This window comes from Piliocolobus tephrosceles, chromosome 5, assembly GCF_002776525.5.
Source record: "Piliocolobus tephrosceles isolate RC106 chromosome 5, ASM277652v3, whole genome shotgun sequence".
Classification (NCBI taxonomy): Eukaryota; Metazoa; Chordata; class Mammalia; order Primates; family Cercopithecidae; genus Piliocolobus; species Piliocolobus tephrosceles.
The window spans coordinates 127,198,342-127,221,136 of record NC_045438.1 but is presented as its reverse complement, the minus strand read 5'-3'; the positions used below and the strand labels follow the sequence as shown (position 1 = coordinate 127,221,136).

The following is a 22,795-nucleotide window of genomic DNA, read 5'->3' as shown; positions in this document are numbered from 1 at the left end:
AAAAAAAAAAAAAAAAAAAAAAAAAAAACTAGGAGATCTTGCAGTGAGCTGAGATCTGGCCACTGCACTCCAGCCCGGGCGCCAGAGCGAGACTCCGTCTCAAAAAAAAAAAAAAAAAAAAAAAAACTAGGAGATACGCTAAACTCGTACCATGGTTATCTCTGGGTGGGAAGATTATGGCTGATCTTTATTTCCCTTTTTATGCTTTTCTGCATTTTCTGTTTTTTTTTTTTTTTTTTTTTTTTTTTTTGAGATGGCGTCTCACTCTGTCACCCAGGCTGGAGTGCAGTGGCCGGATCTCGGCTCACTGCAACCTCTCTGCCGCCCAGATTCCAGCGATTCTCCTGCCCAGCCTCCCGAGTAGCTGGGATTACAGGCACCTGCCACCGCGCCTGGCTAATTTTTGTAGCTTTAGCAGAGACGGGGTTTCACTATCTTGCCAGGCTAGTTTTGAACTCCTGACCTCATGATCCACCCGCCTCAGACTCCCAAAGTGCCAGGATTACAGGCATGAGCCACCGCACCGGCCTGTATTTTCCATTTTTTAAAACAGTAAATATACATAACTTTTATTAACAGAACAAAAAGAAAAGAAAATGTGTCTTTAGAATTCCAGAACCAGGCCCCTAAAGAAAAAAAATCCCCAATAAGGTGCTCCTCACACACTTCTGCAGGGACTGCCCAAGGCTTTCCCCCAGAAATCAGACCCAGCAGAGCTTTTCCCCAACTACCAGTACCCCAGAACCCTAGACTCTCATTCCCCTCCCTCCGCAACACTCTCCCCATCCTCAGCCTGCTGGCCATGGTGTCCAGAGATAGGGTGATAGGCTGAGGACACCCAAGCAGGGCTGCAGGGTGGGTCAGGGGAGCAGGCCCTGCAGCCTGGGACATGGATGCCAGGATCTCCTTCTCTTTGTTTCCCAGGTGGACCTTTAAGGTAGCACCACTGCCTTCAGCATCATATTTGGACTCACATGCAGGCCACCAGCTACTCGAGGGCTAGGAAAGGGTCTCTCATTCATTAGGGCCCCAGTAGCTAGCTGGACCTCAGCAACTCTTTGCTAAGTTGAATATCAACAGTGGATATTTATGGAGTAACTACTCATCATTACAACTCTTAAGGTAGATATTACTATCTCATTTCACAGACCTGGCAGCTAAGGTCCAGAGAGGCTAACTGACTGGCTCCAAGGCACGTAGATGATCAGTCACAGAGCTGGAACCGAACCCCAGGGACCATCTGCCTCCAGGTTTGTACTCTGTGCCTGTTTCTTCCCTTGCCAGGTCCAGAAAACCCAGGTACGAGTGGAGTCGCCCTGAATGGCTAGGGTTTCTGGAATAAATCCCATTCTGGGAAGGTCACCATGAAAATCTGCATCTTTTCATGGTCTTGGCACCCCTGGCCTGCCCATGGCAGGGCTGGAAGAGTTACCCCTAGTTAAAGCAGGAACTCTGGAGAAAGCCTGGCTGGGAGGGGGAAGTGGGGCTCGTAGAAAATGCATCCTCTCTGCCTCTCACCAGACACATCCTTAACTCACTCACCTGGCAAATGGGAGCTCTGTTCCATACCCCCAATTCACTTCTCTACCCCTGCCCAGTCTCAGCCTCCAAAATCAGATTTCCACACCCCTTCCCCCAGGAAGCTTTCAGGCAAGTCACTTCAAATTGCCACACTTATTCCTGTACTCTGCCCCAAAAACAAATAAAGCTACCCTATGGCATATGTCCTCTGTCCTCCATGGCAGGCCCTAAGCCAAGCACTTCGCACGTGTCCACTCCCTCTATCTTCCTGACAAGTTTATAAGGAGGTGCTATGATTTTATCCCACTGAGGCATAGAAAGTTAGCCAGCTTGCCCAATGTGACATAGCAAATCAGTGGCAGAGCCAAAAGGTGACCCCGTGCCATCTGAAACCAGAAACCACGTTCTTCACTACCACACCAATGGCAATGCAAGGATTTGAGGTTTCACTGGAACTGTGGTGCACTGGATGACCTGGAAATCAGTAGCCCATTTGGCTGGACTCTTGTGACGTGTCAATGATGAGGCAGGTTGGGGTAATGGTCTTTCCCCAGAACAGGGGATCTTGCATGTGTAGACAGGTGGAAACAGGCTCACCTCCTCTCTGGAGGTAGACTGCATCTGCTTCATTGATCTGGGAGCCTCTCAGGGTAAGGTCAATTCTGTTCTCACTGGTCCTGCCATCCACACTCAGGACATGAGGGAGGGTTCCAGGGTGGGGGGGGCGGGGGCGACTGGCTGCTCTACTGGCTGGTAGACCAGTTATAGGGACAGGTGTAGGGGAAGGGTCCCACGTAAGGGCCATCTGCGCCTCTACCCTGTCCCTGGCTGAGCCCAAGACCCAGAGGAGGCCTGACTTTCTCTTTCCTCCACCTCCCTCCACCCCCCCTACCAGCCCTTCTCCACCTCTCCCCTGTCCTTCCTTCCACCTCCCCACCTCACCCCTGCCCACTTCCCTCCCCGCCCACTTTCCCAGAGCCAGAACAAACAAGAAGACAAACCCAGCTGAGGCAGCAGCGGTGGCAGCGAGGGGAGCAGGGAACTTGCCTTCATTTCCCTGGCTTCCCTGATCCCGACCTTAATCCTCGCCCCGCATCCTGTCAGCCGGGTTGTTCTCAAGCTGACATTGCTGCAGGCGCCTTCTCGGCAGCCTTTCCTCAGATCTGCCTCCTCCGGGGACTTCTAAAGAGGAGCCTGAGGTTTCTCTGTTACAGCCGGCTTCACTCACTGCCCTCAAGCAAAGCCTGGGCTCCCAGGGGGCTGCAGGGAGAGGGGGCTGAGTGGGGGCAGTGCCAGTCCTGATGTTTCAGAGGAAGAGAGGAGAATGGAGGTGGCTGGACCCTAGAGGCTTCTACAGTGGGGGTCAGGCCTGGAGCAGGAGCCCAGCCATTGCTGTGGGTCTGCTCAAAGCAGGGAGGGACTTGCTCAGGTGTGCAGGCCTGAGAAACTTAGGGGAAACTGAGACTGGAGCCCAGGGAATTCAGGCTGGTGCTAGTTCTGGCTGTGGAGGAAGCCGAAGGGTTTGCAAGTTTCTGAGCCTGCAGGGAGATCACAGCTCAGAGTGGGTTTGGAGAGAGGGGCAGCTGGAGCCTGCACTGAGTGTGTGTGAAAGAAAACACAGACATACACGTTCATCAGTGGACGTGCTGAACACCTGCTGGGTCCTGGGAGCCAGACGGGAAGAACGGCCTGGTGAGAGGGATGCGGGTAAGCTCCGCAACAGAAGGACCCCCGTCCCCGATCTGCTGTGGGGTGGCTGTGTGGCCTCAGATGGGTCACTTGGCTTTTCCGAAGCCCATTTTTCTCATCTGTAAGATGTGTGGTGGGAAGGGGGAGGTAATCAGGAAAAGTGTGCTTGCAGGATCAATGTGAAGTTTAGAGTCAGCGTGTGCAGAGCACCTGGGGTTGAGGATGATTTTTACCATTCATGTCACTGTCCGCAGGGACATTAGAGTCTGGAGCTTTGTCTGGGTTTTCGTAAGTGGAACTTTGTGTGGAGGGGAGTCGCAGGAGGGCACGGGTGTGTGCAAGTGAGCAAGTGAATGTCCATGTGGGGGTCTGGGCAGGACCCCCATGAAGCTGCTGTGAGTCCCTACATCTGAAATCAGGCTCAGCCCACAGCCTGAACAAACATCTGGGACCATAGGTCTGGCCAGTTCTGCGGTCCCGATACACCCCCACCCTCCAGTTGTGACACACCCATTCTGCCAAGGGGATAGGGATAAAAGAGGCTCCTGGAAGCCCAGGAAAGGTGCTCCTTAAGCTCCCCTACCTCTTTCAGCCCCCTCTCTGGGGACTCCCTCAGAGTCATAAGTGCTCCAGGGACTGAATTGGAAGGGAGTGCCTGAGACCTCAGGGGCTCAGCTTCTTGGGAGAGAGCTCAGGGTGCAAGCTGGGTGGGCTTTGTGAGAGTTGATAGGGTCCTAAAGGCAGAGGGGTTGAGTGAGTGGCAGAGAGGGTGCCTCTCCATCCACCTCTCCATTCCAGAGTGGGAGGGAGGGAGTCCTGGAGAGGGGGCTATAAAGCAGGATCTGGATTCAGTCCCTCTACCTCCCCAAGCAGGCCTCTCCCTGGATCAGTAAAAAAACAGAAGCACCAGCTCTTCCTGTTGCCAGGGTTGACGTAGCTGGGTGGCCTTAGGCAAGTCACTAAACCTCTCTGACCCTTGCTCTCCCCATCAGTAAAATGGGAATAGTATTGCCTGTCGGTGTTGTGGTGCAGTAAAAAACAAAGCAGTATGTGCAAAGCACTGAAAACAATGCCTAGCATGTGGTAAATGCTCCAAGGTGTGCACAACATTCCAGCTGACACAAAGTTTTGACTCGGGCTGTGGCGGGTATGTCTGTATGAGCATTACTTGGTAATAAGAAATAGAATGTTGACAGCATTTTAGGTTCCAAAAATGGATATGAATGTCAAAAAGTCAAAGCAGCCAGGTAAAAATGTCATGTAACAGCCAGGCATGGTGACATGCACCTGTAGTCCCAGCTACTCGGAAGGCTGAAGCAGGAGAATCACTTGAGTCCAGGAATTCAAGACTGCAGTGCGCTATGATTTGATTGTGCCACTGCATTCCAGCCTGGGCCACATAGCAAGACCCTGCCTCTAAAAAACAAAAAACACAAAGCAAAACGAAAAGTGTCCTGTAACAGCTTGGCACATATAGGTATTGGTATATTATATTTTCCTTCTTCTCTTTCTCCCTCCCTTCCTTCGGACCAGATGAATTTTATCATTCTCTAACCAAATCATTCTCACTCTTTGGGGGAAGTCAAATTCCCTCCTGACCTAACCATGATGCTTGCATCTCATCTTTGTGTGTTGGGGCAGGGGGGTTGCCTCCAGGGCCCACATAGGGCACTGTTGTCTCCCAGTCTTTGGGAAACCACCAGTCTGAGAACTCTCAGGAACTTGCTAACCATGCTGATTCCTGCCCCCCCCCACCACCACCCGACCTGCCGAATCAACGCCAGGAAAGGAGCCTGGGGATCTGCATTTAATAAGCTCCCTTGTGAATCTGTCACCCACTAAATTTGAAAACTGCCTCCTTAGCACTTTTTCTCTTTTGCCCTTGGCCCATATGTGCTCTTGCTTGTCAGACCATGTTTAAAGTCCTTGTCTTGGGAAGGTGGCTGCTTCACCCCCCAGCCAGGAGATTCCTGTGGGATGCTCCCTGCAAGAACCCTGAGATCACTGGGCAGGATTCTGTCCTGCACCTTAGTCCCCTGGCACCTATATATATTCATCCCCTACAGCCTGCAGGAGTTGGGGGCTTCTGGGCCCATTTTCCACAGTGGATGCTATATTCCTCAAAGGTCGGAACCTTTGGGTCTTCCCAGCAGGTGACCTGGGGTACAACCAGGACTTCATGTCAAACAAAGACATTGTCTCCCTGCCCTGGCATTCAAACAGACAGGCTCAGGTCGGGGCAGGTGTCCTTCCAACTTCCCAAGAGCCTCCCTGCACTGGCGGTTGGGGAGCAGGGCAGCCTTCTGCTGCTTCTTCCTTCTCTGGTTTGTCACCCAAAGGAGGCTCACCTTAGTGTTTAGGAAAGGGCGGGGAAGGGGACACTTCTCAGACCTCTGATGACTCACCTTTCCCCAAATTCCAACCCCCACACCCTTATAACTACTCCCATCCACCTTAGAATGAGTGAGGGTGACCAGAACTTTACCAAGGGAGGCACCCTTGGGAGGAGGAGGCAGCGGGGTGTGTGAGGCTCTTCTGGACTCAGAGGCCTGAGTGTGAAGTTCTGGCTCCTCATCAGCCAGTTGCACAGACCATGGCAAGCCCTCCTCCAGTTCTCTCATCTGGCAAGTGGCCATTAAAAGTTGTGAGGCCTGAGAGAGACCACGAGGATGAAAGTGCTAAGTGAACACGAGGTATTGATCTTTTTTTTTCTTATTTTATAGAATTAATCATTTTGCATCCTCCCCCAACAACAGGTGCAGGCTACCTAGGAAGCCCCTGTCCAACTGCCTCCTCTCTGGGAGTCCCAGCCTCGAGCTCTCTGGCTCTTAAAACAAGCCCATCTGTTTGGGAGGTTTCAGAGGCAGCTGGGAGGGGCCCCCAACCACCCCAGCCCATTCCAAATAGGTAGAGTGGGAGAACCCCGTTCTGAGGCAGCCTCTAGCCATGATGTCCACCCCCGGGGGTGTCAGGGGAGGTGAGGAGAGGAGGCACCAGGGGAAGAGGACTGTGGGAGCCAGATCCCGAAACTCCTATGGGCGTGAGACCAGAAACTCAAACCCTGCCCCCCACCTCCCCACCCCTTAAGCCACCGTCCGGAAAAAATAAACTATTTCCTGCAACCAGCTCCGAAACAAAGTCTGTGAATGCACAGTGACACATGTTACATAAATAGAAGCCACAGAGGGGAAAAGCCTGTTTTCTCTTTCATTATTTATCACTCTCTAACCATCTCCAGCTGGGTGAGTAAACAGGCGCATTGGCCCATAATGAGGAACAGACTGCTGCCGTGGGGCTGCCGGAGGGGCGAGTGTGTGTGTGTGAGCGTGAGAGTGTGTGGATGTGTCTGTCTGCCCCTGAGAGGGAAGCGTGGGAGTCTGAAAAGGCAGAAGGCTTGTGGGGGCACCAGATTCCAGAGGACAAGGGGGGAGCCACCTGGTGCCCCCCTGGAGTGGGACAGAGCCAGTCTGCTGCCTCCTCACCATGAGGGTTGGTGGGGGAACTGGTGAGCTGGGCGGAGGAGTCAGAGGGGAGAGACTGTGTGGGTGGGAGAGGATGTGAGATGTATGAGCCAAGTGCGAGACTGCAAATGTGCCGGGTCTCTGAGCGTGACCTCCGCAGGGTGGCCTCTGGGAGTGAGGCGGGGGCAGGAGGGCGTGTGAAGGGGTGTGACTGTAGGGGGTGTGTAGGGCTGTAAGACTGGGAACCTAAAGGAGTGGGTGTGTGATGACCTCGCCATGCGTGTGTATGCATGTGTATGTGTACGTGTGGGGGGACCATGGGAGTGTCTGATCCTGAAAGTGTATATGGGAATGTGTGATTTGTGTGATTATGGGAATGTATGTTTATATCTGTGTCACTATGGCAGTATGGCCTGTGCATGTGAGATTTTATGGCTGTAGGTGGTGTTTTGGGTTGAATTGTGCTCCTCCTCAAATATCTTTTTGTCCTAACCCCAGCACCTCTGAATATGATTTTGTTTGGAACCAGTATCACTGCAGATGTAATCAGTTAGGATGAGTCCCTACTGGAATAGAGTGGCCCTCGTGCAATATGACTAGTGTCCATATAAGATGTCCATGTGAAGACACAGAGACAGATGGAGGCAGAGGCTGAAGTGATGCACCTCCAAACCAAAGAATATCTGGGGCTACCAGAAGCCAGCAAAAGCAAGGAAAGGACCTTCCCCACAAGTCTCAGAAAGAACCTTGCTTTTGGACTTCTAGTCTCCAAAACTGTGATACAATAAATTCCCATTGTTTTAAGCTACCCAGTGTGTGATACTTTGTTGTGGCAGTCCCAGGAAACTAATAGAGGTATGTATGAACATGTTGTGCATATGAATATGTTGTGCGAGCTTGAGAGTGCATGACAAAATGTGAGAAACTGGCCGGGCACGGTGGCTCACACCTGTAATCCTAGCACTTTGGGAGGCCAAGGCGGGTGGATCACCTGAGGTCAGGAGTTCTAGACCAGCCTGGCCAACATGGTGAAACCCCGTCTCTACTAAAAATACAAAAATTAGCTGGGTGTGGTGGCGCATGGTTGTAATCCCAGCTACTTGGGAGGCTGAGGCAGGAGAATCGCCAGAACCAGGGAGGCAGAGGTTGCAGTGAGCTGAGATCATGCCGCTGCACTCCAGCCTGGGCGACAGAGCCAGACTCCATCTCAAAAAAAAAAAAAAAAAAAGTGAGAAACCATGAGAGTGTGCATGTATGTGAGTATGAGATGGTGGTAGTGAAGATGGAGGTGACTATGGGAGTGTGAAAACATGTGTGAGACAGGGAATGTGTGAAGTGTCTGTGTGTGTATTTGTATGTGCCAGAACACACATGCTCAGTACCTACAAATCATCATCCTGGAAAGGAACTCAGCATCTGTCCTTCACATCTGATTGCCTCTACCCACCCTCCCTGACCTTGGGCAGCCCTACCTGAGGCCAGGTAAGCCTGGAGGAGGGCTACCCACAGCCTGCCCACAGGACACAGGATGCAAGCTTGCTCCTCAGGGACCCAGATGAGGCCAGGCATTGAAAGCTGCAGCCAGTGAGGTACAGGGTCAAAATCTTTGTTTGTGGGGCTGGGCATTATTGCCTGAAGTCTGATTTCTATTTTTTGTTTGTTTTTTGAGACAGAGTCTTGCTCTGTTGCCCAGGCTGAAATGCTATGGTAAGATCTTGGTTCACGACAACCTTCCCCTCCTGAGCTCAAGCGATTTTCCTCCCTCAGCCTCCTGAGGGACTACAAGCACATGCCATCATGCCTGGCTAATTTTTGTATTTTTTGTAGAGAAGGGGTCTCATGGCCAGGCACGGTGGCTCATACCTGTAATCCCAGCACTTTGGGAAGCTGAAGCAGGAGGATCACCTGAGGTCAGAAGTTCAAGACCAGCCTGACCAACATGAAACACCTATCTCTACAAAACACCTGTCTCTACAAAAATATGAAAATTAGCCAGGCATGATGGTGGGTGCTTGTAATCCCAGCTACTTGGAAGGCTGAGACAGGAGAATTGCTTGAGCCTGGGAGGCGGAGGTTGCAGTGAGCCATGATCACGCCATTGCACTCCAGCCTGGGCGACAGAGTGACACTCCATCTAAAAAAAAAGAGAGAAGGGGTCTCGTTATGTTGCCCAGGCTGGTCTCAACCAACCCTCCTGCCTTGGCCTCCCAAAGTGCTGGGATTACAGATGTGAGCCACCACGCCCAGCCCTGATTTCTTTTTAGCTGCTATGCTGGTATCCCCAGTCCTGCATAGGGAGACAGGCCTATGCTCAGAGAGTCTTGAAGCTACACTGGGTTCCTAGGCACCATGCTGATCAGCCACATTCCTGGAGACCACTGGATGTCACAGAACCAGCTGGAAACTTAGTCTCCCAGGCCATGTTCAGACCAGCCGGTCCCTCTGCTGGCTTAGCCTCTGTCTTCCAACCAGGAGACACCATAATTGTTCAATTACTCAACAAAGCACATGTTCCAAGGTCCACGTCTTAGCATACTCAAAGGTGTCCCAGAGAGGCTTTGCAATGAAACTTCAGACAAGCCACTTCTCTCTGAGCCTCAGTTTCCTCTCTGAAGAGTGTACGACCACCCTTGCCCTGCCTACCCTCATAGAATTCTTGTCAGGATTAAGGGGCTCAATGGACATGAACTTGCCTTATAAAGAAATGCCTTATAAGATGCCTCGCACAGACCTATAGGGTCAGTATCATCTCCAGTATCAGCTTCCCACTGTCTTTTCCCTTAGCTCTGTAATGCTTTGATTTAATTCAGGAGTCTGCAAACTGTGGCTCACAGACCAAATCCTGCCTGGTTTTGTATGGTCTGTTAGCTAAGTGGTTTTCACAGATGAACATTGGTGGTCGATTTGATAATAGGGAGCATTAACTTTGAACCCCAACCAAGCAAAATGTTATCCCCTTTCCCCAAATTTCATTCTTCTTATTAGACCTGTATTACCAAAAAAAAAGTACTCAATTATTATTGTCATTGTAATTTCATCAATAAAAATTTTGTGGAAATTTGTTTTCTCTCTTGTTATGCAAATCCCTGCATATTCTCAATTTTGCCTCATAGCCTGCAGAGCTTAAAATACAGCAAAAGTTTGCTGGTCTTTGCCTCCACTGCCCAACTCTGCCCCTGTCACATAAAAACAGCCACAGATGATACATAAGCAAATGAATGTGGCTGCGCTCCAATACAACTTTATTTCCAGAAACAAGTGGTAAGCAGGATTTGGCCATCATCTGTCAACCCCTGAAGTAGAACACTGTAAGCCCTTGGCCATTTTGATGGGTTTGGAGAAGGGCAAGTCAATCCTTAGTCAAGTCCAAATAAGCTAAGTGTTGGCTTGAACAATTCACTGGACTGAATTGGGCTGGATGTGAGTCTGAAGCTGATGGGACTCCCTCCAAGGACTCTAAGAATAAAGCCCACCCAGAAAACAGCAGAGTGAAGCAATGGGAGAACCCAAGGGCATCGTTTTAAGTCCCTGGATCACACATCATCTGCAGCGAGTCCTGCTCCCTTGACTTTCAGGTGCAAAAGCCAGTCAATTTTCATTGTTATTTAAGCCCATTTGAAGTGGATTTTCTGATGTTTGCACTGATACAAGAGCACAAAAGAAGAGTGTCTAATCCAGCCTGGGGCATTCAGGGAAGACTTCCAAGAAGAGGTGCCATCTGAGCTGGGTCTTAGCAGTGAAAGCATATGGGAGAAAAGATATTCCAAGCAGGGGACACAGTCTGAGATGAAGCCCAGCTACACGGAAGAGCACAGAACATGCCACAAGTCCCAGGTGGCAGAGCTGGGAGTGGCCAGGGATAGAACCAGAGGTTCAAGAAAGGGTACCTTCTACCCTGTGCACCCAGCCAAGGTGCATGAATTTTGAATGCGTCTTAAGCAGGGCATGACAAGGTCAGGCTGGAATTTTATTTATTTAATTTTTATTAAAGATGGGGTTCAAGCAATCCATCTGCCTCAGCCTCCCAAAGTGCTGAGATTACAGGCATGAGTTACCACACCCAGCCTGGGCTGGCATGTTAGATAGAACTTTTTCACCACTGTGGAGGATGCACTGAAGGGAGGCTCCAGAAGAGGACAAGGCCGGAAGTGGGGAGGCCAGCTAGGAAGCTATTGGAATACTCCAGATGGGAGATGATGAGTGTCCTGCCCTGACCAATAGTAGCGGGAGTGGAGGTAAAAAGGAGGGAATGACTTTGAGAAATGCCTTGGAAGCCACAGGACTTGGTGACTGGATGTGAAGAGGAAGAGATAAGGAGAACCAAGGGATGATTCTAGTTTCTAGAGTGACTGGGTAGATTATGCTGCCACCAATGGGGAGAAAATGCAGAGGTGGAGCATGTTATGGATACAGAAGATGGCTTGGGCTGGGGACATGTTGAGTGTGCCATCCCTGGAGGCCCACAGACATGGGCATGGGATCCAGGTTCCACACGGGATAGTGGTGGGAGCCACCATCTCACGAGTGGTAGATAAATCCATGAGAGTACATGGGCTTGTCCAAGAGCACAGATGATGAGGAGAGCAGTGGGGCAATGCCCAGTGCTTCAGACAGGACAGTGGGAGATGAGATGAGCCCACAGAGACTCATGAAAAGAAAAAGTTAAGCAGGAGAACAGTAGGGCAGAGTGTGGCAGGCACTGGCGCCCTGCCCATCTCTCTCAGTGTTCGCCTCTAAAGGTAAAAGCCTGCTTACTGCCAACACCTGCTCTTTGCCTGAGGGTTTTTTCCTGGCCGTGGAAACACCCTTGGCTCCAACCCAGAGCAGGCCGGAAGTGCTGGAGAGCGTGTCTAGAAGGAGGCCGCAGCCCATGATGAAGGGGAGGTTGATGGATGAGTACCCTAGGGCCTGCACCCGTGGATTGGCTTGTGTGCAGTGTGTGTCACGCATGCTCAAGTCCCCAGTGGGACCGCACTCCTCTTGCTGACAGTGGGATAACACTCCCTTTATTGGCTGCCTTCCCTCATTCTCCCTGCCCTGCTCCCCCACTGGTATTTCCGGGACCACCTCCCAAATAAACCACTTATGCTTGAATCACTGTCAGAGTCTGCTTCAGGGAGAACCTAAACTAAGACAAAGGTGCCATGAAAACCAAACAAATAGAAAACATGAAGGTGTTCTCACCAGGTAACTTTTGTCTCTGGAGGGATCAGGTCTTTCCTGCCCCAAGGGGCCCACCTCCACTCTCACAAAAGAGGCAGGCCAATTTCTTGTCTGGTCCGATTTCTTGTCTGAGAACTGAGAAGGTTCTCAGCAGGGGACTTTCCACATTCCCTGGCTGAGCAAACTCCAACATCAAGAAATCCTTTTGTAGTCCCAGTTACTCAGAGGCTAAGGCAGGAGGATCTCTTGAGCCCAGGAATTCGAGGCTGCAGCAAGCTATAGTCACGTCACTGCACTCTAGCCTGGGTGTCAAAGTGAGATCCTGACTCTAAAATAAAACAGAAAAAAATAAATCCTTTCCTATCTCTCATCTCATTCCTTCGGTTTTTGCAGGAGCTGCTGTGTACTGCAAATGCTCAGAAAGATTCCTCAGCCCCAAGCCCGCCCTCTCCTTGTACCCCTGATTCAGTCCTCTTCTTTGCCAGCACTCCAGTGGCTTTCACTTCTTTCTATTCATCATATCTCCAGCCCTGTAAGTGTTCTCTGCTTCTTTCTGCCTGCAATCCAAAGACTGGCTATGACTGCTAGCCAGTGTCCCACAGGGAGACCGGGGCTAGGTGGGCTGGAAATACTCCCAGTGTACTCCTGACCCACCCTGCTCCCCACCTCCTACCTCTCAAGGCAGGAGGCCAAGGGGAAATGCCTTGAACCAGACTTCTTGAGAGGTAAAGGGCCCTCAAGAAGCCATATACCAGAGCAATGAGGTGATCACTCTGGTGCGTAACAAGCCAGGGTATGAAGGCAGGTGCTGTACTTACATAATTGTGGAACCGTGTATGAATTTCAACCTTTCTGAGCTTTAGTCTTGTCATTTATAGAATGAAGATAATAATAGTATCAACCTGATTTAGGCTGGGTTCCCACAGAAGCAGCCCCTGAGACACTATTCCATTGCAAATGGTTGATTTAGGAGGTGAAGGAAATACCAGTAGAAAAGTGGGGAAGTAAGACAAGGAAAGGAGGCAACAAAGTATATGTTACCAAGCCAGCTACAGGATGGGCTCAGTCCCACAGAGGAAACCCTGGAAGTATGCATAGCACACATGACTTGGAGTTATCCCACAAGTGGAGTGAGGGAGTAGGGGTATTTATATACCAATTCCCATCAGTTATGGGTGGAGGGCTCCTCCAGGAAGTGCTAGTTCCCTGGCACTTCTGGCCTCCCACATAGTGGAAAAGTGGGCTGTAATGCCCAAAGGAAACCCTTAGGCTAGGAAAGGCAGGCACTAGTGATTGGAAGCCCTAGGGGTGAAAAGTCACAGTGCACCAGACAGGGCACCAACAAGTATCTGTTGCATCATCTTAGAGGACTGTTGGGAGGTGAAATGAGGTCATGTGTGGAACGCGCTTAGCACAGTGCCTGATGCATGGGTGGTTCTTCTTTAAGCAAGACCCAGCTTCAGTTTGCCTTCAGCTGCCTGGCTCCAGGGACTTCCTGCTGCCTAACAACCTTGAAAGAGGTCCTGGGGGCTGGAGAGTCATGGGTTAAGAGGAGAGGGGACTGGGGGAGACCCTAGGGGACATGGTGAAGACCAGAAAGCAGAGGGGGTGCAGGAGAACCAGGAAGGAGGTGGGGCCTGGAGCCCAGACCTTGCATAGAATTACAAGGATCAGGAAGTGTGTGAGCCCCACTCCATGGACCCAGCCAGATGCCACACACAATAAGGGATGTATAAAGACTCTCTTACCTTCCCTTATTTCTACTCTATATTCATTGCCTCTGATATTTGGAGCACTGCTTTCTCTTAAAAAAAATAGGACTGTTGTGGGACTCAGAGATACATATTAAAAGTGCCTGGTGAACAGTCGATGCTCAACAGACGGCAGCTATTTTCAATGTGAGTCTACCTGGGCTTTAACTCTCCTCCTTCATATCCCACCTCACCTTCCAGGGCCAGCAGCTGAGACCCCAAGCCTCAGGTCTTCCAGGTTCCATAGGGAAGGAATGCATCCTCTGCTAAGAACAGAGTTCTGAAGGCATCCTAAGTCAACAAGCAGAAAGGGAGCCAGAGGAGAGATAAGAAGAATGGGGAGCACAGCCCTCTGAGAAAAGGGGTGGCTCTGAGGCAGTGAGAGTCTTCCTTGTTCCATTTTCTACCCAAGTTCCCCCCTTGACCCCAGCCAGCTCTTTCCTTGCAATCAATGAAGACACAGTTATTACATATGTCCTACAACATGCAGCTGATAACTGCAGGACACCAACTTGCCCTAAAGTTTTAGGCTATTTTTGTTTTTTAAACTTTGCTCTAAAGTATCAAATCATAATCAAATCAATATGCAAGTACTGTGCAGCTACCTTGCAAAAGAAATTAAGCTGGGTACAATGAGAAATCCCCAAATGACTGAAACTGTGGGTCCCTAAACTAAGGAGTTTATTATCTAGTTGGAGAAATGAGGCATAAAATGGCTAAACAGTTAACAAACAATAGGGTTTGTTAAAAGTTACTGGGAGCTTATTAAATAAGTTAGCTAACAACACATTGTAACATCAATGACATAGGAGTGCTAAAAAGCACCTGGAAAGAGGCAGAAGTGGGCTGGGGTAATCAAGAAAGAGTAACAGTAGCTATAGTCTATCCAATGCCTAAACTGAGAAGAATCCTACATGAGCCATATGCGTCCTCACGACCTCTCTGCCAGACTGTCATCTTTCTTCCCATCTTGCAGTTTAATAAACTGAGGTCAAGCCCCTTGCTTCAGGATTTTGGGCTAGAAAAGTGACAGAATTGAGACTTAAATCCAAAAGTCTTCAAGTGGATGGAAGATGTCGGATTGCTCCTAAAAGATAAGGAAGAGCTGGACGAGGTGGCTTGCACCTGCAATCCCAGCACTTTGGGAGGCTGAGGCGGGAGAATTATTTGAGTCCAGGAGTTTGAGACAAACCTGCGCAACAGAGAGACCCCTTCTCTCCCCGGGTGTGGTAGCTCACACCTGTGGTCACAGTTAATCGGAAGGCTGAGATGGGAGGATCACTTGAGCCCAGGAGGTTGATCACAGTGAGCTGTGATTGCACCACTGCACTCCAGCCTGGGCAACAGAGCGGAGGCCCCGTCTCTAAAAAGAAAAAAAAAAAAGATAAGGAAGAACTAAATGAACGGAAAGGGAATTCGTTTCTCTGTGCCCACTCCTGGGGCTTCTGCTACCCTCATGCATCCTCCACCCCATCCCCACCCCCATGGGTGGGGTGCATGAGGGAGGGATAAGGCACTGGGTCTGCTCTCTTGGCCCCTCCCAGTATGTTCTGCTCTCTTCCTGCACAGAAATCCTTCCATGTAGGGATCTCATTTGACCTAAAGATGCTGTGTTCCAATTAGTGGAAAATCACTCAGTTTGCCAAGTTATCGTTTATTTTCTGATCTTTTTTTTTTTTTTTTTTTTTTTTTTGAGATGGAGTCTTGCTCTGTCGCCCAGGCTGGCATGCAGTGGCAGGATCTCAGCTCACTGCAAGCTCCACCTTCCGGGTTTACGCCATTCTCCTGCCTCAGTCTCCAGAGTAGCTGGGACTACAGGTACCCACCACCTCGCCTGGCTAGTTTTTTGTAATTTTTAGTAAAGACGGGGTTTCACCATGTTAGCCAGGATGGTCTCGATCTCCTGAGCTCGTGATCCACCTGTCTCAGCCTCCCAAAGTGCTGGGATTACAGGCTTGAGCCACCGCGCCCGGCCTATTTCCTGATTTTTAATGACTGGTTTTCCACAAATCAGCCCAAAGTTCCATGCCCACTACCCTTTGGACAAGCCCTGAGTCTCTGACTCCCTAAAAGTCCCAAAAGGAACTGCAAACATCTCCAAGGGCCCAGGCCCCTGGTCAGCCTGGCACCTAGAAGGACAAGCCAGCCTCGCTCCAGTCCTGGGGGCCCTCTCCTCCACAGCCCCTGCTACAGCTACCCACACTACCATGGTCATCTACTTGGGACAATATGGTAAACTGATAAGCGTCCCCCAGAGGTAGGAGCCCCGCTTAAAACTGAGGAAGCCTAGAGAGTGCCTTGAAAGTTCCTGGCACAGTTCATTAAGATGTCAACCCCTAATGAAATATTTCTCTCTTTAAATCAGCATTGATCTTGGGGAAGAGCAGTCTTTGTGGAAAAGGAAAAGGCTGTCCCTCTCCTATTCCTCCCTCACCTCCAATCAGCAGAAATTCTAGGTCTTTCCCAGTCAGAAAGATTGGGAAGCAGGGAATGGAGGAACAGTGGGGAGATGGGAAAGGCAAAAGATTCCAGAGTAGAGGAACCACAGCGGGGAAGGAGAGGCACAGTGGGAAGGGAGGTCACAGAAGGAAGCCTACCACAGCAATGAGACCATAATACCCAAACATCCACTGCAATCGAACTGTCCCATCAGTGGGAGGCTGGGTGACAAAACAAGACGGGGCACACTGATATGGTAGAATCCTTTCCAGTGGCCTCTTTTTTTTTTTTTTTTTTTTTGAGGCGGAGTCTCGCTCTGTCGCCCGGACTGGAGTGCAGCTCACTGCAAGCTCCGCCTCCCGGGTTTACGCCATTCTCCTGCCTCAGCCTCCCGAGTAGCTGGGACTACAGGCACCCGCCACCTCGCCCGGCTAGTTTTTGTATTTTTAGTAGAGACGGGGTTTCACCGTGTTAGCCAGGATGGTCTTGATCTCCTGACCTCGTGATCCGCCCGTCTCGGCCTCCCAAAGTGCTGGGATTACAGGCTTGAGCCACCGTCCAGTGGCCTCTTAAGTAAGTGACCTAGAGACACACACAACACATGCAACGAACATGTAGACATTCATATCGGCAGCATGAAGTTCAGCAAAACACAAGTAAAAACAAGGAGCAGGCTACCTTGCATTTAAAATTTTAATTGCTTGATATTTGACTATGCCACAAAAATGAATAAAAATAAATAACTAAAACAAAAGAAAATTTTGAGATACCCAAGCAATACCAAAGCAGTAAGAGTAGAAAACTTACTTGGGAAGGCCAACTTCAGGAAACCACAAGGGAAGGATGGAGAATGGGAAAGAAGGAGAGTCATGGAAAAGGCCTATATTAGCAATGATGTTTACATGTTTCATTTTTAAGCACAAAATGTATAGCTCAATTAATGTTTACAAAGTGAACACATGTATGTAACCAACTCCCAAATTCAAAAAGACCCCCAGGAATCCCCTTGTGCCCCTCCATCACACCTCCACCTAAAATAGTCATGCTCCTGAGTTTTAATGCCATAAATTCATTGGATTGGGTTTTGAATTTCATATCAATGGAATCAAACTGTGTTTTCTTTTGTATCTGGCTTTTATGCTCAACATTATATTTGTGAGCAACATTATATTTGTGAGATTCCTCCATGTTGTTGCATGTGGCAATGGTTTGCTCATTCTCATTGCCAAGTACTAGCCCACGGATGAGAAGACCGTGGTTTAGTCACCTATTCCACTGTTGACGGCTATTGTGAATAGTGAGCACATGCGAATAGATGGCATAGCATTCTGGTGTATGCCTTTTGGTGAACATATGTACATATGCATTTTTATTGGCATATACTTAGGAGCGGAGTGGAGTGGAGTTACTGCATTATGCTGATAATATGAGTTTTATTTTTATTTTTTGTTTTGTCTTGTTTTTTGAGATGGAGTTTCGCTCTTGTTGCCCAGGCTGGAGTGCAATGGTGCCATCTCAGCTCACTGAAACTTCCGCCTCCCAGGTTCAAGCGATTCTCCTGCCTCAGCCTCCCGAGTAGCTGGGATTACAGGCATGTGCCACCACGCCTGGCTAATTCTGTATTTTTAGTAGAGATGGTTTCTCCATGTTGGTCAGGCTAGTCTCGAATTCCCAACCTTGGGTGATCTGCCCGCCTGCCTCAGCCTCCCAAAGTGCTGGGATTACAGACGTGAGCCCCCACTCCCGGCCTATGCTGATAAAGTTTTATTCCTCAATAACTAAAAAATAGTTTTTGGCCAGGTGTAGTGGCTCACACCTGTAATTCCGGTACTTTGGGAGGCCAAGGCAGGCAGATCACTTGAGGTCAGGAGTTCGAGACCAGCCTGGCCAACATGGCAAAACCTCATCTCTACTAAAAATACAAAACTTAGCAGGGCATGGTGGCATGAGCTTGTAGTCCCAGCTACTCGGGAGGCTGAGGCAGGAGAATTGCTTCAACTCGGAAGGCGGAGGTTGCAGTGAGCTTAGATCGCGCCATTGCACTCCAGCCTGGGTGACAGAGTGAGACTCTGTCTCAATAATAATAATAACATAAATATAAAATATCTGGGCTTAGGTTTGTTGGGACCATGGGAATGAAGCAAATGTTTCTAGATGTACACATCACTACCACCCCAACCTACTCCTGAGTATCAGGCCTGCTGCTAGGAACAAGCTCATCTATCAGCCCACTTCACCTCCACAATAGGATGGCGGCTGACCTTGGGAAAGGGCATCTGCTTCAGAGCAGGAGACCTGGGAGCAAGTCCTTGCCACACTACTTCCTAGCTCTGTGACCTGAGCAAGTCATTTGACCTCTCTCAGCTTCACCTGGAGAAGAGTCACCATTGCTGGGGTGATAAGCTGAACAGCACATTATTCGACTGCCTGGCAAGCATTTAATAAGTGGCAACTCATGATTTGCAGCTTTGTGAGGTCAACATTCCTCATCCTGGAGCTCATCAAAGGGAAAATAAGTAATTATGGAAAGCATGTGAGGAACACATTACCAGGCTAGAAGTTTTGCCCATCCTCCCTCCCAACCACCCAAGGAGGCCTCCTAACCTCCCAATTGATGAGTGAGGAAACTGAGACTCAAACATCATGTAACTTGCCTCAGTCACACACTGGTTAAGTGACAGAGGCTGAAGTTCAACCCAAGGCTGCCTGACTCTAGCCTCTGTGCTCTTAACTATGGCCCCCATGGAGGGGCTAAGCCATGAGCCTTGGTTCCCGCCACCGCCAAAGCACCTGCACCTGCCCTGAGTCCTGTGAAGGAACAAGGACAGAAAGGGGATCCTCCTGCCTGCTCCCAGTCACTCCCACCTTGGAGCCAAGGACTACTCTTTTCAACCTTCTTAACGAAGCTGTTGCACCAGGAAGAAGGGCTTTGGACTGGCTTCTTTGATTTGGGGGCATTTGTTCTGTATCTTTCTTTGGGGAGGCTTTGTCTTCCTCCCTAAAATGCCTTTTAGGTGAAGACAAGACAGGGTCTTTTGATGCCTTGAGCCCCCACTGTAGCCCACAGGGAGCTGGGAACTGAACTGGCCTGGAGATGAGGGGTAAACTGAACTGAAAGTGAAGGATTTCCCAGGGCAATCCCTCTGGGCAAGTGAGCCCATGTGTGAGGTACAAGGGCTGCTGCAGGAAGGGGATGGGAAAAGCATTCAGTGAACCAGCCAGAAAAGGGCTGGAGAAGTCCCTCAGAAGTCACCTTATTCCATGGCCCCCTACAGAAATTCTCTCTTTTGTCTCCAAAGCCCCTAGTTCTCACCCCACCCTCAGCCTTTGCTGCAAGAAGGATGGGAAGGAGAAATGAGGACATAGTCACTGGCCCAGCTGGTCTGACACAAGGACCTGCCACTCCAGGCTTGGCCTGGGGCTGTCCACACACCATGACTTCCACCAGAGCTGGCCCTCGACAGAAGGTAAATCAGATAGTACTACCAACGGCTTTCTTTCTCCCAGAATATCCTTCCCCTCAGCTAACCCACAAGCAGGCAGTGCCACCTCAGAGACCACCATGAGTTTCTTTCTTGTCCTCATTGAAGTGGCTCTAGTTGGAATCTGGCTCATCACTGACCAGCAGCTGTGTAAGCCCAGACAAGTGACTTGATCTCTTTGTGCCTCAGTTTCCTCTTCTATAAAATGGAGATAATAGAAATATCTCCCTCCTGGGGTTACTGTGAAGATTAAATGGCTGGTGGGTGGTACGACTCAGATGTTAGCTGTTATTTTATTCTTATGGCTATGGTTATCTCAGCTGCCACACTGGAAAGGACACCGAGATATCCACATAAATGGCACTTAGAGTCTTCCCTGCACAATTTCACACCTAGAAATCTAAAATGCTCCAGCAAGACCTAAGTATGCCTGTCACACTTGCCCAGCAGGGCAAATACATAAAATGTGGACCTGTGCAGGTGTCAATAACATTACAGAAAAGGGACAGAAGTGATGAAAAACAACCCAAGAGGGTGCCTCCTCTCTGACATCCCCTTTCCTTTCAAGGCCCACTGGAAGGGCCAAGAAATCCCCTCCCCCAGGCATCTTAGCATCAATCCTTGCAGCTCCACCCCCACCCCTCAGGCTTACAGCTCCCACTCCACAGGGGCTCACACACTATGCCTGCCCCTTGTCCACCTGCCTGAGGATTTAGGACCAGGGGAGGCTTCAAGAGCCATTGTCTTCCTGTCCTGATCCCACAGCAGGATCCTCCCTTGGTCATGGGGACTTGGCATCACTGACTGGGTTGGGATACTTCATGAGGACTCCTGAGGCCTCCTTCACTTCTCCCTACCCCCAACACACGCAGACAGATGGGACATGTTGCTGGCGTGTGTGGGGCGGGGAGGTGGGACGGGTATTCAGATTTCCACGGGACTCTGAGTGGTGCGTCTGCTACCAATACAGCCCTGCCCCTTGGGCCGTGGGCATTTCCTCACCCAGACCTCCCCCTCCCAAGCCAAACACACCATCGCCACCACCACCACCACAACCCCTCCAGTCCCCCTGGGCAAAAGCGATGTTCAGAGACGCGGAGTTTTGTTTACAATCTAATTCGTCCTCAACTTTGCACTTCACTTTGCCCGCATGGCTCTGGCCTTGGGCCCCTTCTTCACTGGTTCGCAGAACACTATCCGGGAAATTCCCTTTCCGCAGAGGGAGGCAGTGCGCGCCTGGGGGTGACCGTTCACAAAGCCCTGAAAGGGCCTCCCCACCCCCTACCCTCGGCTCAGAAAGCCCACCCTCAGCCCCCACGCAGTGGGGAGCAGGAGGGAGGCCAGGCAGGGCCCGAGCCTGACGCTGGCTCCGTCTCTGGGCCCCCGGCCACTCCCCGCGCCGAGCGCAGCCCGCCGGGAACCAGTGAACCGTGTGGGAGCAGGACTTGGCCGTACCTCCAGACTCCAGGGAATGGCCGGGGTTTGCAAGCGCGCCATAGGATGAGTCCGAGGCCAGGGTGAATCCCTGGGGTCCCTCCACCTACCATCTTTTTCTGATCTGCCGCCCCACGTCTTCTCCCCACGTTCCCATTTTTCCTCCCCTAAAGTTTGGTGCACGTGGTCTTCTCTAGCTCTCAGCGGTCTGCCAGGCGGGGTGAAAGTTGCTGCACCTGCTTTAGGCGAATTATGGTAGCACTAGAAGTTGGTCTCCCCTCCCTCCGCCGCTTGCTCTCTCGTTCCCTCCTCCCTCGCGCTCCGCGCGCTCCCTCCTTCCCTCTCCACCCTCCTCCTCCCCCGCCCCATCCCGCCCCGCCCGCGCGCCGCCCGCTCGCAGCCACTCGCAGCCCAGGCTCAGTCGCAGCCCCTCGGAGTCCAGAGCCCACCGCCCCTGCGGACCGGGCAGTGCGGCCGGCGGCCGGGACGGAGCCCCCAGCCCGCGAGGAGGGCGCGGCGCAGGCGGCGGCGGCGCGGCTGGGAGGAGCCCGGGCCGGAACCAGGGCCGGGCCGGGGGCGGGGACGCCGGGGTCCGGGAGCCCGGGAGCCGGAGCAAGCTGACGAGCGTCGCGGAAGGACTGGGAAGGAGGAGCGGAGCCGGAGCGAGCCAAGCAGCCCACAAAGTGCGATGCCCCGGCGGGGTTGAGGCGCGCAGCGATCGGCGCGGCGCGCTGGGAGGACGCCCGGGAGCTGCGCGGCGCGGGGCGGCGCAGAGGGGCAGCCCCGGCGGGCGGCGGCGGGCCCGGGCTGCGACCGGAGCGAGCCCCATGCCCCGCGCGGGCTGACGGGCCGGAGCCCGCACGGAGCGGCCGGGCGGGACAGGTAGGTGTCAGGCCGGGCCCAGGGACGCGGGTGGGGGCTGGGCAGGCTACCAGACCAACTCCCTTGCTCGCGCACTCTCTCGCCCGCTCGCTGGCTCACTTTGTGTTTGCAAACTGCCCGCCCGAGACGCGCCGGGCGCCGGGAGGAGCCGGGCCCTGGCCGGCGCACTTTGTTCCAGCCAGGGCCGGCCGTGGCGCACTGACCCCACGCAGCCGCGACATTCCGCCCCTGGCCCGGGCCCCCGCGGGCCGGAGCTGCCTCAGGAACAGGTGGGGGCTGTGGCGCGACGGGAATGGGGGCAGCCGGAGGCCGGGGCGGGGAGGGGGGCGGCAGGAGAGGCCACCGAGGCCCGCCCTTCCCCAAGAATCTGGGCCCCGCCCCCTCCCTGCCGTGCCGCTGGGAATGGGGTGTACGGGGGCGCGACCCCCTCCCTGCCCCGAGTCAGACAAAGAATACTTACCGGCCCAAACTTGCCTGAGCTGGGAAGGGAAGTGGCTCCCCCCAACTCTAGTCGGTACTGGACTCCCCAGGACGCGCCGGAGGCAGATGAACGTGGGGGCAAGAGAGCGGGGGATCGCGGTCCTACCCGCCGCGTCGTCTGTGGTGAAGAGGGTACTTGCCTTGCTGAGGTCGCACCTCGGAAGTGCCAGGGCCGGTCAGCCCCTTTCCCATCGCTCAGTCAGCTCGGGTATAGAGCGGAAAACTTCTTGGGGACTTGAGAGCGTCTGGAAATGGCCCCTGTGATTTGTGCGCCGGAGGTGGAGGGTGGGGAAACGATCTGGCTGACACCTCTACTCACCCGCTGTGGAGAGAAAGAGCTCCCGCTTCACCACGTAGGGGGAGAAGAGGGCAGCCGCGGGGGGCCCGGAGGCCACCAGGGAAGGAGCCCGGAGTGACCGAATAGGACCTCCCCTCCCAACTAAGGAGTCTGGTATCTCCCCTGGACAACCTCAGCACCTCTCTGGCCGGCGGC

At 52.0% G+C, this 22,795-nt stretch overlaps 1 protein-coding gene and 1 long non-coding RNA gene across 7 annotated transcripts in view; one reads left to right on the top strand and one right to left on the bottom strand.

Moving 5' to 3' along the window:
- LOC111543030 overlaps nt 1-21,205 on the bottom strand; it is a 24,008-nt gene extending 2,803 nt beyond the window's left edge. The window contains exon 1 of the long non-coding RNA XR_002731735.1: nt 21,051-21,205. This is a non-coding gene — a long non-coding RNA (uncharacterized LOC111543030). The remainder of the gene's footprint in view (nt 1-21,050) is intronic.
- Nucleotides 21,206-21,286: 81 nt separating this feature from the next.
- FOXP4 (forkhead box P4) overlaps nt 21,287-22,795 on the top strand; it is a 54,566-nt gene continuing 53,057 nt past the window's right edge. For 5 of the 6 annotated variants that reach the window (XM_023212772.2, XM_023212774.3, XM_023212773.2 and 2 more), the window contains exon 1: nt 21,287-21,822. The gene's annotated coding sequence lies outside the window, so the exon portion shown is untranslated. The remainder of the gene's footprint in view (nt 21,823-22,795) is intronic. The other variant, XM_023212776.1, reaches the window with a different exon arrangement.